Source organism: Cervus elaphus, chromosome 5 (genome assembly GCF_910594005.1).
Source record: "Cervus elaphus chromosome 5, mCerEla1.1, whole genome shotgun sequence".
NCBI classification, from domain to species: Eukaryota; Metazoa; Chordata; class Mammalia; order Artiodactyla; family Cervidae; genus Cervus; species Cervus elaphus.
The window spans coordinates 82054327-82071119 of record NC_057819.1 but is presented as its reverse complement, the minus strand read 5'-3'; the positions used below and the strand labels follow the sequence as shown (position 1 = coordinate 82071119).

Below are 16793 nucleotides of genomic sequence, written 5' to 3'. Positions count from 1 at the left end.
GAAACGGTTGCTCCACGGGAGAAGGTAGCCTTGTGGTCTTCCCAGGTTTCCTCGTCTCCAAGGTCAGAGGCCTGGGATGGACTCGTGAGGAAGCAGCACAAGTGGACAAGTGAGGGACTTGCTGGATGTCCAAAAGCAGAACTCTTGTAGGGTGTTGATGACTCAGCTGAGGCTAGGTGGATACTTCCTAATTGCCCCCCAAAGCCCTGGGCCCTGGGAGTAACTGTCAACCCAGAGGCTAGTATACTGGGGAGACACTGGGAAAGCATGTCCTGTCCCTAGAGGCAAGTTCTGTGTTGCTGCTTAGAGGCCTGAAAGGACTGAGCTGTCCTGCCCAGGGACGGATGAGAAGGCCTGAGCCAGCCCAGGCTGTCGGAGGAGGCCCTCTTACTTGTGGAGGCCTCATCTGCCTCTCTAGGCGGATATTTTCGGGCTGGGGATGTAGGAGCAGGGCACAAAGCCCCAAGAGTAGAGCTGGCCCTGAAGATGTCCCTTGGATCAGGGGTGATACCAGGGTTGTCACACACAGTTCGAAACAAGGAGATGTGGCTCAGGGCCACACGCTGTCTCTCAGTGAAAACACCTTGATTCTGCCCACAGAACCTACCAGGACAGTAGAGAGACGTGGGTGAAGGTTGCAGGGGATGAACAAGAGTGAGTACCTGCTCTGCGTGAGGTATTTTAACCACAGGGCGACATTATTTCATTCAGTTCTCCAAAATCCTTGCAAAATAGGTATGGTTCCCATCTTACAAAGGAAGAAATGTGTTCAGCGGTCAGATAAATTGCCTTGGTTTTAAGTGCACAGTAATTTTAAGTATCCAGGACTGGATTTGAACCCAGGTCAATGCTAAATCCAAATGAGGAGTCAAGTCTTAAACCACAAACTTGTTGGCGGGAAACCAGATTTATTAATAGCTCTTTATGCCTGTGTTTTCTGGGACCCTCAAGCCTGAAAGAGCCAGGCTGAGAAGTTTGTCTCCTGGGTTAAGGCAGCTCAGGTAAGTGGCCTCTCCCCTCTGACCTAGCCTCCTGGTCTCAGGTCCTATGAACTAGGAAGCAATGAAGCTAAAAAGAATATTCTCTCATCAAGTCTTGAAGTTCTAGTGCTTTTCTGCCCTGCCTCCAGGGCTGGGCCCTTTAGGGGTGGGTCACTTACCTGTCTCCATCTCGGGCTCTTCGAAACTGGTTCTCAGAAAGACAAGCCAGGAGACGCCCCACTCGGGCCCCTGGCAAAAGAGGCTCTGTGATGGCCCTGATTCAGATGACAGTGTTGTCTGGTGTCCCGTGCAGATCCAGGAACTTCCTTGCCAAACACTCGTTTGTCAGAACCCGGCTAAGCTGTGCCAGATTCTGGGGCTGGGAGAGTCCACAGAAGCACCTCCAAGCATTATACCCTGTAGGTCAAGGGGCAGGAGCAGTTTCGTCTTCCCCCTGTGGATTCCCATTGGCTTCTGCTCACCACGATTTGTCCTGATTTGTCCCAGGAGAGCTGTGTGGTCAGGCAATATTGAGCAGAACAAAATCCCTGCTGGCAGAAGAGGCCTTGAACTTTCCAAAGACCGAAGCACTGCTCTCTGGTTTTCAATTTGAGCAGACAACTGTGTTTTGTGCGGACGCTGAGGAGTATGTCCTAATGTAGGAAGCTGTTGTAAACCAACACTCACCACCATAATGATACAGTCATGGCATTAACTAGACACAAGTAAGACAGTACCCAGAATATAAAGACTTCCAGATTTGTAGAATGACTGAATGAGTACATTAATGAACAAACCAAGAAATGAAGACCGTGGATAAAATTTAGCTGCTCAGAAGATGACCACCTGCTGCATGATTCCATTTATATGAAAGGTCCAGAATAGGCAAACATGTAAAGCTAGATTAGTAATTGTCAGGGGCTGGGGTGGGGATAGGGAGTGACTATTATTACTGTTTCTTTTGTGAGTAATGAAAATGTTCTGAAATTACATATGATGTACAACTTTATACTAAAATCACTGAATTATATACTTTATAGGGTAAATTTATGATATATTAATTATATCAATATAATTTAAAATTAAGTTTTAAATTAAAGTTTAAAAATGTAATTAAAATTAAATGTTTAGATTAAAATTTAAAAATTAATTAAAATTTTAATTAAAATAAAAAATATTTTTTACCCACTCAGGAACTAACAAAGACTAGCCATATTGATTTCTGAGCCATCTGGATCTGGATCTCACACCAGGACCAAATCACATGATATGATGGGACCATCAAGATAGGAGATAGCTTTGCCATGACCCAAAGAGACTGCAGCCCAACACTGTCACCTCAACTACAACTCCCAAACACCATCCTCAAGCTGAACAAAGGAAAACCATATGATGTTTCCCATTAATAGGCATTGCTGTGTGAATAATTCTCAGGATCCTCACACTTCTGAAGTACTTAATAATCCTCATGTTATCAATGGGTATTTGCCGAGCTTGAGCAACTGTGACTTTTCCAAGGTCACCCCCACCATTCCATGGAGCTCAAACCAGGCCTTCCAACTCCAAAATTTGGTATTGGACTTGGGAAGGGATTAGTGGAGACTGCAAGAGTTAGGATGAGACAGCTTAAAGGGAACAGGAGCTCGCTGTGTGGCTAACTTGGGCAGTTAGCAATCTCAGATCTCCAGCGGGAGGTGCCACCACCCTATCAGAGCACCAAAGCGGAGGGAAGGAAAGACACTCAGGTTCTTGAGTGTCTGCTATGTGCCTGCCTGGTCCTACGTTAGGTGCAGTAGGAATTGCCCACCTTTTACTATACACTGCCAGAGATTAGCAGAGGCAGATGGGGCTTCAGGTTGCATTTAGACAGGAAATTAGGAGATTGGGAGAGGGAGAGATAAGCAAGGCTTTGGCCAAAGCCTTCCCCTGACATCATTATATCAACAGAACACACTGGTCATGGCAAACACCCTTCTCCAACAACAGAGAGACAACTCTACACATGAATATCACCAGATGGTCAATACCAAAATCAGATTGATTATATTCTTTGCAGTCGAAGATGGAGAAACACTATGCAGTCAGCAAAAACAAGATCTGGAGCAGACTGTGGCCCAGATCATGAGCTCCTTATTGCAAAATTCAGGCTTAAATTGAAGAAAATAGGGAAAACCACTAAGCCATTCAGATATGACCTAAATAAAATCCCTTATGATTGTATAGTGGAAGTAATAAACAGATTCAAGGGATCAGATCTGGTTGACAGAGTGCCTGAAAAACTATTGGTGGAGGTTTGTAACATGGTACAGAAGACATGACCAAAACCATCTCACAGGGAAATTCAAGAAGGCAATAGTTAGTTGTCTGAGGAAGCTTTACAAATAGCTGAGAAAAGAAGAGAAGTGAAAGGCAAGGGAGAAAGGGAAAGATATACCCAACTGAATTTAGAGTTCCAAAGAAGGGCAAGGAGAGATAAAAAGACCTTCTTAAATGAGCAATGCAAAGAAATAAAGGAAAGCAGTAGAATGAGAAAGACTAGAGAGCTCTTCAAGAAAATTGGAGATATCAAGGGAACATTTGATGCAAGGATGGCGTGATAAAGGACAGAAGTGGTAAGGACCTAACAGAAGCAGGAGAGATTAAGAAGAGGTGGCAAGATTACACAGAACTATACAGAAAAGTTCTTAATGATCAGATAAACATGATGCTGTGGTCACTCACCTAAAGCCAGACATCCTGGAGTGTGAAGTTCAATGGGCCTTAGGAAGCATTACTATGAATAAAGCTAGTGTAGGTGATGGAATTCCAGTTGAGCTATTTAAAATCCTAAAAGATGATGCTGTTAAAGTGTTACACTTAATAAGACAGCAAATTTGGAAAACTCAGCAGTGGCCACAGGTTTGGAAAGAATCCCAAAAAGGGCAATGCCAAAGAATGTTCAAACTACCACACAATTGTACTCATTTCACATGCTAGTAAGGTTATGCCCAAAATCCCTCAGCTTTAGCAGTATGTAAAACTGAGAACCTCAATAACCTCAGATATGCAGCTGACACCACCCTTATGGCAGAAAGTGAAGAGGAACTAAAAAGCCTCTTGATGAAAGTGAAAGGGGAGAGTGAAAAAATTGGCTTAAATCTCAACATTCAGAAAACTAAGATCATGGCATCTGGTCTCATCACCTCATGGGAAATAGATGGGGAGAGAGTGGAAACAGTGTCAGACTTTAATTTTTTTGGCTCCAAAATCACTGCAGATGGTGACTGCAGCCATGAAATTAAAAGACGCTTACTCCTTGGAAGGAAAGTTATGACCAACCTAGATAGCATATTAAAAAGCAGAGACATTATTTGGCCAACAAAGGTCCGTCTGGTCAAGGCTATGGTTTTTCCAGTGGTCATGTATGGATGTGAGAGTTAGACTGTGAAGAAAGCTGAGCGCCGAAAAATTGATGCTTTTGAACTGTGGTGTTGGAGAAGACTCTTGAGAGTCCCTTGGACTGCAAGGAGATCCAACCAGTCCATCCTGAAGGAGAACAGTCCTGGGTGTTCATTAGAAGGACTGATGTTGAAGCTGAAACTCCAATACTTTGGCCACCTCATGCGAAGAGTTGACTCATTGGAAAAGACCCTGATGCTTGGAGGAATTAGGGGCAGGAGGAGAAGGGGACAACAGAGGATGAGATGGCTGGATGGCATCACCGACTTGATGGGCATGAGTTTGAGTAAACTCCGGGAGTCGGTGATGGACAGGGAGGCCTGATGTGCTGCGATTCTTGGGGTCGCAAAGAGTCGGATACGACTGAGTGACTGAACTGAACTGAACTGAAAACTGAGAACTTCCAGATAAACAAGTTCCATTCAGAAAAGGCAGACGATACAGAGACCAATTGCCAACATTCGTTGGATCATAGAGTAAGCAAGGGTTTCCAGAAAAACATCTACCTTTGCTTCATTAACTATGCTAAAGCCTTTGTGCAGATCACAACAAATTGTGGAAAATTCTTAATGAGATGGGAATACCAGACCACCTTATCTGTCTCCTGAGAAATCTCTATGCAGGTCAAAACCAACAGTTAGAACTGGACATGAAATAGCTGATTGGTTCAAAATTGGGAAAGGAGTATAACAAGGCTGTATATTATCACTTGCTTATTTAACTTATATGCAGAGTATATCCTGAAAATTGCCAGGCTGGATGAATCACTGGCTGGAATCAAGATTGCTGGGAGAAACATCAACAACCTCATATATGCAGGTGATACCACTCCTGTGGCAGAAAGTAAAGAGGAACTAAAGAGCCTCTTGATGAGGGTGAAAGAGAAGAGAGAAAAGGCTGGCTTAAAACTCAACATTCAAAAAACTAAGATCATGGCATCTGGTCCCATCACTTCATAGCAAATAGAAGGGGGAAAAGTGGAAACAATGACAGATTTATTTTCTTGTGCTCCAAAATCACTGCAGATCGTGACTGCAGCCATGAAATTAAAAGATGCTTTCTTCTCAGAAGGAAAGCTATGACAAACCTTGACAGCATATTAAAAAGCAGAGACATCACTTTGCCAACGAAGGTCCATTATAGTCAAGGCTATGGTTTTTCCAGTAGTCATGTGTGGATGCCAGTGTTGAACCATAAGGAAGGCTGAGCACCAAAGAAATGATGCTTTGGAATTGTGGTGCTGGAGAAGACTTTTGAGAGTCCCTTGGACCGCAGGGAGATCCAACTAGTCAATTCTAAAGGAATTCAACCCTGAATATTCATTGGAAGGACTGATGCTGAAGCTGAAGCTCCAGTCCTTTGGCTATCTGATGTGAAGAGCTGACCCATTGGAAAAGACCCTGATGTTGGAAAAGATTGAAGGCAAAAGGGGAAAGGGGAAGCAGAGGATGAGATGGTTAGAAGACATCACCAACTCAATGGCCATGAATTTGAGCAATCTCTGGGAGATGATGAAGGACAGAGAAGCCAGACGTGCTGCAGTCCATGGGGTTGCAATGAGTCAGACGGACTTGGTGATTAAACAACAACAAAAACATAGTGGACTGAACAGGAGGACAAAAGGAGAAATTTTGAACCTGATTCAAATTGTACTACTTCCTAGTTATGTGGGCTTGGGCCAATTACTAGATGTTTCTGAATTTATTTCCTCATCTATAAAAATGGCTGTCACAGCTGCTTTCAAGGTCATTGGGAGGAATGGAAGAGTTAATGTCCATTAAAGATCCTAGCAAAGTGCCTAAGTTTTCCTCTTTCCTGGGATAAAATCTTTTTGTGTCCTTACCAAACAACTGAGGCAGGCTTACTTTGACTCCACTGGTTCCCTGCTTCTCAGGCTCTTTGCCCTTCCCCACTCAGAGCCAAGATCCAGTTTCTATATCCGTGGGACTTCCTCCCTGGATCTTGCCAGGGTGGTGGGCAGGGGCAGCTCTTTCCTGCCTTTTAAAGCTACTGTGTGTGTGTGTGTGTGTTTTCCCTACTTGGAAAGTCCTAATGTCCTTGTTCAGCACCTGTGTCCAACCTGATGTGTCCCTAAAAATAGAGACCCTGATGAGAATGGAGAAGATGTGACAGGACAACAAAAGGAGGTCCCAGGGATGCTTTACTGCATCAGCCTCAGCACATCCTGTAGACTGGCTTTCCAGCCAGAAAGGAGGCACCAAGGATCTTCCCTGACCCATCCTGCTCTCCACTACCATCACCAGCAGCCCTGCTCAGGGGCAGCCAGGGAGGAGGGGCCAGCAGCCCCCTCACCTGGGAGGCTGTGGTCCTGGCTGCATGTAGAGCAGCCAAGCCCAGCCCGATCACTCTCACTTGCTGAAACAGCCGGTCCTGAAGCTCATCACGAACCTGGAATCTTGAGGGTTCAGCTTGGTGGGGTGGTGGCCATGAGGCCTTGGAGGAAGGGGTCAATGCCACTGGGTGTCAGGAAATATGAACAGCACAGATTGGACCAGCCTCTTGGAAGCCCCAAGGGTCATCATACAATGCCAAGCTAGCTCAGAGCTGGACAAGCCAGTCACTTGCATCTGTCAGGTTTGTGTCATGAAACAGCAGCCTGGGCGGACACAAAGGGGTCTGGAGCTGGCAGGGCAGGAAGTCTCCCCTCTCACATACTTCTTTGAGAAGGAAAGGAAGGTAAGCTCCTTTCAGGACCACAGCCACTCATCTCCTCCCCTTTTAGAAATCCTCTAATCCAGAGGGGGTGGCAGATTCATGACTGTAGGTCTTGGTGGCACCTGCTTTATTTTCACAGTCCTGGGGAGATGATCAGCAGAGGCCTGGCCTCCTGGCACTAAGCTGGGCTCCACCCCGACTCCCACCTGCACCTGGGGAACCTGGTCACCATCCTGCACGATCTGCCAGGTGGCAAAGAAGGCAGAGCTGAGTGGGACTCAGGAGTTGGGTGCTGAGGCCTGGTACTGGCTGTCCAGGCAGAACATGAAGGGCTGGAGCGTGGGGTGGCTGAAGTCGGAGGCCAGGGTGAAGACATTGGCGCGGTAACCCCCAGGAGGGTCCCATGGTTTTTCTGGCCCTGTTCTCTCCCAGAACTAGGGGTAGAAAGTCCCAGTAGGGGAGGATCTGGAAGAAAAGATGGAGGAGGTGGCTGCCCACCTACTCCATTGTCTTTGGACAGATTTTTTGCTTTTTTGAAGGACTGCTCAGATATTTTGATTCTTTCTTGGCATTATGTTAATTGTGACAGCATTAATTTCCCACTGTCTGATGAGGGATACTGATGCCCAGAGGGGTTGGGTGACATGAACAGGGTCACAGAGTGAGTAAGTGGCAGAGTTGAGGGGACAGGTCATAGATCAGCAACACCAGACCTAGTTGACTTGAGGCACATCTATCTGGTTTGTGCCTCCTCATGGCTCCCAAGGGATGCTGGGGCCCAGGGCCCCCTACCTGGACCATGGCCCCCACGATCTTCCTAGCCTCCTGGTACAGCTTGTCGCCAGTCCACCAGCGATTCAGGCATCTCAGCTCAGTCGCCAGCCGGGTGTGCATGACTGCCAGCTTTGGGGTTTCTCTTGACCGGGTGTCACCCCGAAAACCCCAAGTTCAGAGTCACCACAGTCCTTCCCAGAGAATCATCTTTCTGATAAGGCAGACACACACAGCTCTGGGGACTAGAAAGAGGCGGTGAGGCTTAGTGACCTGGGCCAAATTCCTGGCCCCCACTGGACCTCCATCTCCTCAGTTGTGCTGCGAGGCTCCTCTGACCCACACAACAGGCCAGGAGGGGGATGACAGCGGTCCCTAAGGCTCAGGTTGCTAAGTTCTTAGAAGGGATTTGTGTAAAATGGGAAAGCATGGGGCAGTTGTTGGTTTGGGGCAGGAGAACCTTTGCCTGATGATTCTGCCTAGCAGGATGACCAGAGCCTTGGCTGGTGGGGGTCCTGGGTGATTCTAGGAGCCTTGCCTTTGAGACTGAGTCCACCTGTCCAGTGAGTTGCATCCCTCTGCAGGGTCTCTCCTGGGGGCTGGACCTCTCCTTAGCATTGGGCTTGGTATTATGGTGCTCTCCCCAGGGAGCCCCAGGGAAGGAGAAAGAAGGAGAGTCGGGCAGAGTCTGTTTCTGTAGTCAGGCCTTCTCCTCGAGGCCGGGAAGGAAAGTGCCGTCCTGAAGGTCATTTGCTGATTTTGAGTTAAGCCTTTGAGTGTGGTCTTATTCAATCCATTCTTCAGTAGACCAAGGAGCCTGCTGCTCTTAACAGGAACAAAGAAACATACAGTCCTTAGAAAGGGGGCTGGAGTGAACTCCCTAGGAAGGAGGTGGTGGAGTAGAGTGGAAAGAGCCCAGACCTGGCCACTACACTGACTCCAGTCCCCATGTGCACTCTGCCATCAGACATTCTGCTCTGGAGTTCGTTAGTTATCTTTGCTGAGCTTTTAGTCTGCAAAACGAGGGTGATGACAGGCTATAATGATGAGAGATGGCATATTCAAATATCTTAAATAACCAGAAGTGATGGCCATCATGATGATAGAGAGCAAGGGTGGGGGCGGGGGAAGACCCCCAGGAAATTTCGGATTATGCATCTGGCAGAAGGTACCAAGTGCCCGTGTCTGGATAGTCCAGGGAGGAAACTGGCTTCTAAGGAAATTAGGCCTGCAGAAGAAAAATTATTAGGCGGAAGTGAAAGCTGCTTTCAGATATTTAAAGAGGCTATTACTGTGTCAAAGAGCGAGAGCTTCTTCTCTGAGGGTCTAGAAGCTTGGTGAAGAGCAACAGATGGACGCTGGACCAAAATGAGGGGGCCTTTTTATACAATCAGCACCACTCCAGACGGACTGTGGAGGGGATGAGCCCCTTATCGGTGGAGAGAGTCAAGCAATGATCTCTGGACACACACCGGTTTTGCTAAAGAACTCCTTCCAACATACTGATTCTGGGAACCACGCACAGATCTGTGTGCCTAATATTGAGGTCTGAAGCCATGGACCCCCGCATGGAGTACTCTGGTCTTCCCCTCCTGGAACCTGGGACTGGCTCTTTCCTAGAGAGACAAGACTGTCCATCCCTGAGTCTGTCCAGCCAGGAAGCAAGGGATGCATGCCGAGCAGTCGGCGAGAAGGCAGAGTCATCGTGCAGGTTGTCAAAGGGCAGCAGGGCCTGGCCGTTGTCCTGGAAGTGGGTGCTGAGGGACAGAAGCCCCAGGAAGTTGGTCTGGTTGCAGAGGTCCATGGCAAGGGTGATCTCACTGCCGTACAACATGCTGGCATCCACGAAGCAGGTGAGTCCATTGATATGGTTGCGGACTTTTTTTGCTTTTGTGCCAAGTGGAAGAAGGAGATGCAGTCTCGCTTACCGGTGACGTGTGGGTCATTGTGTGGGGTCCGAGGTGGAAGAGAAGTCACTTACACCGGGGCCCTTCCTGCGCAAGCTCACTCCTCCAGGTCATCCCCCACGTGCTTCAGAGCCTTGCTCAAAACTCCCTTCTTAGCTGTTGTATGTATAGCACAGGAGCTCAGCTCCAGCCTCCGTGATACCTACAGGAGTGGGGTGAAGGCTCAGAAGGGAAGGGGCATATGTTTACATATAGCTGCTTCAAGTTGTTTTACAGCAGAAACTAACAAAACAGGCAAAGCAGCTATACTCCAATTAAAAAAGAAAAGCAAAAACTCCCTTCTTCCAGGAAATCCTCCTTGACTCATCCAGACTCAGGCTGCTCATCAGGTTATCTGAGCATCCTTAGCACTTGGTGCTGTAGAGTCATGAAAGGTTAGATATGGATGAGGCCTTAGAGCCTCATGTTACAGACAGGGAAACTGAGGCTCAGGGAGAGGAAGGACAACTCCTCAGTGGGAGAGGAGGGAGTAGAAACTAGTTCTCTGACATGAAGGCTTGTGCTGCTTTCACTCCACTCAGTTCAGCAGACATCAGCCCCTTCTTGTGCTGGTCGCCTTGGAGATCGTGAGGATCAAGAAAACTCCAGACAGGCTGCAGGAAGCTGGCAGTTCATTGAGCACAGGCCTGCACATAGAGTAATGTAACTCTAAGTTAAGGTGGCGTTTGCTGTGTTAGATTTACCAGTCAGAAGTGCTAGTCCTCAGTCATGTCTGACTCTTTCCAATCCCATAGTCTGTAGCCTGCCAGGCTCCTCTGTCCATGGGATTCTCTAGGCAAGAATACTAGAGTGGGTTGCCATGCCTTTCTCCAGGGGATCATCCCGATCCAAGGATTGAACCCTGGTCTCCCGCGTTGCAGGCAGATTCCTTACCATCTGAGCCACCAGTGGAGCCAGTAACGGTATACTAGAAAGATAGGGGATGGCTCCCCAGAGAAGCCAGAGGAAGGGGCCAGCACATGACTCACATGACCCCAGACATGGGCCCTTACATGATGCACTGCGAGAACAGTAAGGGTGAGTGAACATGTGAGTGTGTGTGGGGTCTCTGCTCCCTAGAGTCTGTCTTTCTTCCCTTGTGTCCCACAGCATCCTTGCTCTTAGCATGAAACAGAACACTGTCCTCCCAACTGGACCCTAAGAATTGGTGGGAACTGTAAGGGCCTCGGCCCACCCCAGAGGGAGGGAAGGTCAAGAGCTAAGAGACTCTAAAGGCTTCCAAAAGCAGCAGTCCGCAGGCTTCCTCTGTTGGAATGGGACCCACAGGTCAAGGCCAGTCTCATTTGCTTCCCCTTTTGTGAAGCCTGCACCAAATCTCCCGGCAGTTGCCCCACCCTCATCCCTCAAACACATTCAGAACTAGGTGTCTGTGTCAGACTGTGCATCTTCTCACTTTCTGATACTCCAGCATCTCGGGCAGCTCCTTAAGGCAGGTGCTCTAGGCTTCCAGATGCCTAGCCCCAGCTCTTGGCCGGGGATGGAGCCTGGGAGACCTCAGTACATACCTTGATGAGGAAGCAAAGGGGCAGGTGGGCACAGGTCCTCTCACAGTCGACAGCCTCAGTGAAGGCCACTCTGGCTGTGGACTCAGGGTGAAGTCCAAGACATAGTCAATGAACTGGCCCCACTGCATGAACTTAAGGGTGCAGCCGAGGTCGGAGGTTAGCCTCTCGCTGCAGAAGCGCATGATCTGGTTGGAGACAGCCTGGACCTGGTGGGGGAGCAATCAACGTGGTGCACTGAGCCCACACATGTCAGAGCCAACCCAGGACTCAGAGGGCAACAGCTTTCGCCCACTGGAGTTAACACAGTTTCTCCTCCTCTCCCGCCCTCCCCTCCCCTTTCCTGCTTTGTCCCACTTTTCCTGCTTTGTCCATCTCTGTCATTCCTACAGAGATATTCTCCTGCCTGGCTCCTGAGGATTCCAGGAGTAAAGAAAGGGGAACAGACCAGATTGGCTGACTCAGACCCCACCAGGTCCTCCAGAGAGATAAATGATAGATTGGTTTATACAGATTAATGGATAATTAGATAACAGAACTTATTGATAGATGCAAGGATTGGTTGCTAGGTGATGGATGATAAATAGAGAACTGGATAATGAAATGAGCAATGGAAGAAAAATTAATAAATAGATGCTGATAGATGATAGATTGTGATATTGACATATGAATAGAAAACTGATAAATTCTTAAATGTGAAATAGGTCAATACATAGAGCTACATTAAGCTGTATTGCTCTTAAAGATACTTTGACATGAATTCTTTCAGAAAAAACAATACTATAATGGTTAGTACTAATATCTTCCTTTCTTTTTTGTTTTTTTAATATATATTTAATTATTTTAATTGGAGGCTCATTCCTTTATAATATCGTATTGGTTTTCCCATACATTGATATGAATCCACCATGGGTGTAGATGTGTTCCCCATCCTGAACCCCCCTCCCACCTCCCTCCCCATCCCATCCCTCTGGGTCATCCCAGTGCACCAGCCCTGGGTACCCTGTATCATCCATTGAACCTGGACTGGAGATTCATTTCACATATGATAATATACGTGTTTCAATGCCATTCTCCCATATCATTCCACCCTCGCCCTCTCCCAGAGAGTCCAAAAGACTGTTCTATGCATCTGTGTCTCTTTTGCTGTCTCGCATATAGGGTTATCATTACCATCTTTCTAAATTCCATATATATCCATTAGTATACTGTATTGGTGTTTTTCTTTCTGGCTTACTTCACTTTGTATCATGGGCTCTAGTTTCATCCACCTTATTAGAACTGATTCAAATGTATTCTTTTTAATGGCTGAGTAATATTCCATGATGTATATGTACCACAGCTTTCTCATCCATTCATCTGCTGATGGGCATCTAGGCTGCTTCCATGTCCTGGGTATTATAAACAGTGCTGTGATGAATATTGGGGTGTGCATGTCTCTTTCAATTCTGGTTTCTTCAGTGTGTATGCCCAGCAGTGGGATTGCTGGGTCATATGGAAGGTCTATTTCCAGTTTTTAAATGAATCTCCACACTGTTCTCCATAGTGGCTGTACTAGTTTGCATTCCCACCAACAGTGTCAGAGGGTCCCCTTTTCTCCACACCCTCTCCAGCATTTATTGCTTGTAGACTTTTGGATAGCAGCCATTCTGACTGGTGTGAGATGGTACCTCATTGCAGTTTTGATTTGCATTTCTCTGATAATGAGTGATGTTGAGCATCTTTTCATGTGTTTGTTAGCCATCTGTATGTCTTCTTTGGAGAAATGTCTGTTTAGTTATTTGTCCCATTTTTTGATTGGGTCATTTATTTTTCTGGAATTGAGCTGCAGGAACTGTTTGTATATTTTTAAGATTAATTCTTTGTACATTGCTTCACTTGCTATTATTTTCTCCCAATCTGACGGCTGTCTTTTCACCTTGCTTATAGTTTCCTTTGTTGTGCAGAAGCTTTTAATTTTGATTAGGTCCCATTTGTTTATTTTTGCTTTTATTTCCAATATTCTGAGAGGTGGGTCATAGGGATCCTGCTGCGGTTTATGTCAGAGAGTGTTTTGCCTATGTTTTCCTCTAGGAGTTTTATAGTTTCTGGTCTTACATTTAGACCTTTAATCCATCTTGAGTTTATTTTTGTGTATGCTGTTAGGAAGTGTTCTAGTTTCATTCTTCTACAAGTGGTTGACCAGTTTTCCCAGCACCACTTGTTAAAGAAGTTGTCTTTTCTCCATTGTATATTCTTGCCTCCTTTGTCAAAGATAAGGTGTCCATAGGTGCGTGGATTTATCACTGGGCTTTCTATTCTGTTCCATTGATCTATATTTCTGTCTTTGTGCCAGTACCACACTGTCTTGATGACTGTGGCTTTGTAGTATAGCCTGAAGTCTGGCAGGTTGATTCCTCCAGTTCCATTCTTATTTCTAAAGATTGCTTTGGTTATTCAAGGTTTTTTGTATTTCCATACAAATTGTGAAATTATTTGTTCTAGTTCTGTGAAAAATACCGTTGGTAGCTTGATAGGGATTGAATTGAATCTATAGATTGCTTTGGGTAGTATACTCATTTTCAGTATATTGATTCTTCTGATCCATGAACTCAGTATATTTTTCCATCTATTTGTGTCCTCTTTGATTTGTTTTACCAGTGTTTTATAGTTTTCTATATATAGGTCTTTTGTTTCTTTAAGTAGATTTATTCCTAAGTATTTTATTTTTTTCATTGCAATGGTGAATGGAATTTTTTCCTTAATTTCTCTTTCTGTTTTCTCATTGTTAGTGTATAGGAATGGAAGGGATTTCTGTGTGTTAATTTTATATCCTGCAACTTTACTATATTCATTGATTAGCTCTAGTAATTTTCTGATGGAGTCTTTAGTGTTTTCTATGTAGAGGATCTTGTCATCTGCAAACAGTGAGAGTTTTAATTTTTCTTTTCCAATCTGGATTCCTTTTATTTCTTTATCTCCTCTGATTGCTGTGGCCAAAACTTCCAAAACTATATTGAATAGTAGTGGTGAGAGTGGGCATCCTTGTGTTGTTCCTGACTTTAGGGGAAATGTTTTCAATTTTTCACCATTGAGGATAATGTTTGTTGAAGGTTTCTCATATATAGCTTTTATTATGTTGAGGTATGTTCCTTCTATTCCTGCTTTCTGGAGGGTTTTTTTCATAAATGGATGTTGAATTTTGTCAAAGGCTTTCTCTGCATCTACTGAGATAATATGGTTTTTATTATTCAATTTGTTAATGTGGTGTATTACATTGATTGATTTGTGGATATTAAAGAATCCTTGCATTCCTGCCCACTTGGTCATGATGTATGATCTTTTTAATATGTTGTTAGATTCTGTTTGCTAGAATTTTGTTAAGGATTCTTGCATCTATGTTCATCAGTGATATTGGCCTATAGTTTTCTTTTTCTGTGGCATCTTTGTCAGGTTGTGGTATTAAGGTGATGGTGTCCTCATAGAATGAGTTTGGAAGTCTACCTTCCTCTGCAATTTTCTGGAAGATTCTGAGTAGGATAGGTGTTAGTTCTCTAAATTTTTGGTAGAAATCAGCTGTGAAGCCGTCTGGTCCTGGGCTTTTCTTTGTTGGAAGATTTCTGATTAGTTTCAATTTCCGTGCTTGTGATGGGCCTGTTGAGATTTTCTATTTCTTCCTGGTTCAATTTTGAAAAATTTTACTTTTCTAAGAATTTGTCCATTTCTTCCAAGTTGTCCATTTTATTTGCATATAGTTGCTGATAATAGTCTCTTATGATCCTTTGTATTTCTGTGTTTTCTGTTGTGATCTCTCCATTTTCATTTCTAATTTTGTTGATTTGATTTTTCTCCCCCCCCTTTTTTTTTTGATGAGTCTGGCTAATGGTTTGTCAATTTTATTTACCTTATCAAAGAACCAGCTTTTGGTTATGTTGATTTTTGCTATGGTCTCTTTTGTTTCTTTTGCATTTATATCTGCCCTAATTTTTAAGATTTCTTTCCTTCTACTAACCCTGGGGTTCATAATTCCTTCCTTTTCAAGTTGCTTTGGGTGTAGAGTTAGGTTATTTATTTGACTTTTTTCTTGTTTCTTGAGGTAAGCCTGTATTGCTATGAACCTTCCCCTTAGCACTGCTTTTACAGTGTCCCATAGGTTTTGGGTTATTGTGTTTTCATTTTCATTCATTTCTATGCATATTTTGATTTCTTTTTTTATTGCTTCTGTGATTTGTTGGTTATTCATCAGTGTGCTGTTCAGAATTTTTAATAGTTTTTCTCCTGTAATTGAGGTCTAATCTTACTGCATTGTGGTCAGAAAAGATGCTTGGAATGATTTCAATTTTTTTTGAATTTACCAAGGCTAGATTTATGGCCCAGGATGTGATTTATCCTGGAGAAAATTCCATGCACACTTGAGAAAAAGGTGAAATCCATTGTTTTGGGGTGAAATGTCCTACAGATATCAACTAGGTCTAACTGGTCTACTGTATCATTTAAAGTTTGTGTTTCCTTGTTAATTTTCTGTTTAGTTGATCTATCCTTAGGTGTGAGTGGGGTATTAAAGTCTCCCGCTATTACTGTGTTATTGTTAATTTCCCCTTTCATACTTGTTAGCATTTGCCTTACATATTGTGGTGCTCCTACGTTGGGTGCATATATATTCATAATTGTTATATCTTCTTCTTGGATTGATCCTTTGATCATTATGTAGTGTCCTTCTTTGTCTCTTTTCACAGCCTTTATTTTAAAGTCTATTTTATCTGACATGAGTATTGCAACTCCTGCTTTCTTTTGGTCTCTATTTGCGTGGAATATCTTTTTCCAGCCCTTCACTTTCAGTCTGTATGTGTCCCTTGTTTTGAGGTGGGTCTCTTGTAGACAACGTATATAGGGGTCTTGTTTTTGTATCCATTCAGCCAGTCTTTGTCTTTTGGTTGGGGCATTCAATTCGTTTACATTTAAGGTAATTATTGGTAAGTATGATCCCGTTGCCATTTACTTTGCTGTTTTGGGTTCGAGTTTATACAACCTTTCTGTGTTTCCTGTCTAGAGAAGATCTTTAGCATTTGTTGGAGAGCAGGTTTGGTGGTGCTGCGTTCTCTCAGCTTTTGCTTGTCTGTAAAGCTTTTGATTTCTCCTTCATATTTGAATGAGATCATTGCTGGGTACAGTAATCTGGGTTGTAGGTTTTTCTCTTTCTCATCACTTTAGGGATGTCCTGCCATTCCCTTCTGGCCTGAAGAGTTTCTATTGAAAGATCAGCTGTTATCCTTATGGGAATCCCCTTGTGTATTATTTGTTATTTTTCCCTTGCTGCTTTTAACATTTGTTCTTTGTGTTTGATCTTTCTTAATTTGATTTATATGTGTCTTGGGATGTTTTGCCTTGGGTTCATCCTGCTTGAGACTCTTTGGATTTCTTGGACTTGGGTGACTATTTCCTTCCCCATTTTAGGGAAGTTTTCAACTATTACCTCCGTA

At 44.5% G+C, this 16793-nt stretch overlaps 1 pseudogene; it reads right to left on the bottom strand.

The window, feature by feature from the left end:
- Window positions 1-402: 402 nt before the first annotated feature.
- Window positions 403-11552, bottom strand: LOC122694267 (annotated as a pseudogene).
- Between the last annotated feature and the right edge of the window lie 5241 nt (window positions 11553-16793).